This window comes from Arachis hypogaea, chromosome 12 (assembly GCF_003086295.3).
Source record: "Arachis hypogaea cultivar Tifrunner chromosome 12, arahy.Tifrunner.gnm2.J5K5, whole genome shotgun sequence".
NCBI lineage: Eukaryota > Viridiplantae > Streptophyta > Magnoliopsida > Fabales > Fabaceae > Arachis > Arachis hypogaea.
Window position 1 is genome coordinate 62,694,035 of NC_092047.1, and position 2,524 is coordinate 62,696,558.

The 2,524-nt window shown below is 40.0% G+C and overlaps 1 non-coding gene across 1 annotated transcript; it reads right to left on the bottom strand.

Annotated features, from left to right (window-relative positions):
* Positions 1-886: 886 nt before the first annotated feature.
* Positions 887-994, bottom strand: LOC112731573 (small nucleolar RNA R71). The gene has a single exon (XR_003167346.1). It is a non-coding gene; the product is annotated as a small nucleolar RNA R71 (small nucleolar RNA).
* Between the last annotated feature and the right edge of the window lie 1,530 nt (positions 995-2,524).

Here is a 2,524-nt window from a genome sequence, read left to right on the forward strand (position 1 = left end):
CATATCTTTTTGGTTTCTAATTTCAAAATCTTTTTCAAAAATCACTTAATTTCTTTCCCAATTTTAGTTTTCAAAAATCATCAATCAAATTTTCAAAATTTCTTTTAATTATTTCAAAATCTATTACTTTAATTTTTGAAAATTCTTCCCCTCTTCTCACATCCTTCTACTTAAAGGACTAATACTCCTCCTCAAGGTACAATTCAAACTCCCTCCTTCTTTATATGTTCGAATTCTCCTCTATCTACCCCCTCCTTCTATTCTTCTTTTCCTCTGACACCTCAAGGAATCTCTATACTATGACATAGAGGATTCTCTACTTTCTTGTTCTCTTCTTTTTTATATGAGCAGAAGCAAAGATAAAGGCATACTTGTTCAAGCTGATCCTGAACCTGAAAGGACCTTGAAGAAAAAGCTAAGAGAAGCTAAAGAACAATTTTCTTTAGAGGGCCTAACAGAGCTCTTCAAAGAAGAAGAAACCATGGCAGCCGAAAACAACAACAATGCCAACAATGCAAGGAAGGTGCTTGGTGACTTTACTGCACCTACTCCCGACTTCTATGGGAGAAGCATCTCAATCCCTGCCATTGGAGCAAACAACTTTGAGCTTAAGCCTCAATTAGTTTCTCTAATGCAACAGAATTGCAAGTTTCATGGACTTCCATTGGAAGATCCTCATCAGTTCTTAGCTAAATTCTTGCAAATCTGTGACACTGTCAAGACCAATGGGGTTGACCCTGAAGTCTATAGATTTATGCTTTTTCCTTTTTCTATAAGAGACAGAGCTAGGACATGGTTGGATTCACAACCTAAAGAAAGCCTGAACTCTTGGGAAAAGCTAGTCAATGCCTTCTTGGTAAAGTTCTTTCCACCTCAAAAATTGAGCAAGCTTAGAGTGGAAGTCCAAACCTTCAGACAGAAGGATGGTAAATTCCTCTATGAAGCTTGGGAAAGATATAAGCAATTGATCATAAGGTGCCCTTCTGACATGCTTTCAGAATTGAGCATCATAGGAATCTTCTATGATGGTCTGTCTGAACTATCCAAGATGTCATTGGATAGCTCTGCTGGAGGATCTCTTCATCTGAAGAAGACGCCTGCAGAAGCTCAAGAACTCATTAAAATGGTTGCAAATAACCAATTCATGTACACTTCTGAAAGGAATCCTGTGAATAATGGGACAAATCAGAAGAAAGGAGTTCTTGAGATTGATACTCTGAATGCCATATTGGCTCAGAATAAAATATTAACCCAACAAGTTAATATGATTTCTCAGAGTTTGTCTAGAATGCAAGCAGCAACAGGAAGTACTAAGGAAGCTTCCTCTGAAGAAGAAGCTTATGATTCTGAGAACCCAGCAATGGAAGAGGTGAATTACATGGGAGAACCCTATGGAAACACCTATAATTCTTCATGGAGAAATCATCCAAATCTCTCATGGAAGGATCAACAGAGACCTCAACAAGGTTTCAACAACAACAATGGTGGAAGAAACAGGTTTAGCAATAGCAAGCCTTTTCCATCATCTTCTCAGCAACAAACAGAGAATTCTAAACAGAGCCACTCTAATTTAGCAACCATTGTCTCTGATCTAATCAAAACCACTCAAAGTTTCATGACTAAAACAAGGTCCTCCATTAGAAATTTGGAGGCACAAGTGGGTCAGCTGAGTAAGAAAATTACTGAACTCCCTCCTAGTACTCTCCCAAGCAATACAGAAGAGAATCCAAAGAGAGAGTGCAAGGCCATAAACACGTCTCACATAGCCGAACCTGGAGAAGAGGAAGAGGCAGTAATCTCCACTGAGGAAGACATCAATGGACGTCCACTGACCTCCATCGAGTTCCCTGATGAGGAACCATGGGAATCTGAGGCTCACACTGAGACCATAGAGATTCCATTAAATTTACTTTTGCCATTTGGTGCACGAAATTGTGATCTCCAGGCTCGAACAAATCCTGGTAATGGCTCCAAAGCTTGGTGCTCTGATCTTAATTCATGATTGTCACAACTTCGATACAACTAACCAGCAAGTGCACTGGGTCGTCCAAGTAATACCTTACGTGAGTAAGGGTCGAATCCCACGGAGATTGTTGGTATGAAGCAAGCTATGGTCACCTTGTAAATCTCAGTCAGGCAGATATAAAGTGATAATGGTGTTTTCGAATATTATATAATAAAATAGGAATAGAGATACTTATGTAATCCATTGGTAGGAATTTCAGATAAGCGAATGGAGATGCTTTTCGTTCCTCTGAACCTCTGCTTTCCTGCTATTTTCATCCAATCAGTCTTACTCCTTTCCATGGCTGGCTTTATGTGATACATCACCACTGTCAATGGCTACTTTCGGTCATCTCTCGGGAAAATGATCCAATGCCCTGTCACGGCACGGCTAATCGTCTGGAGGCATCACCCTTGTCAATGGCTTCATCTTATCCTCTCAGTGAATAATATGCTCACGCACCCTGTCACGGCACGGCTATTCATCTGTCGGTTCTCGATCATGCTGGAATAGGATTTA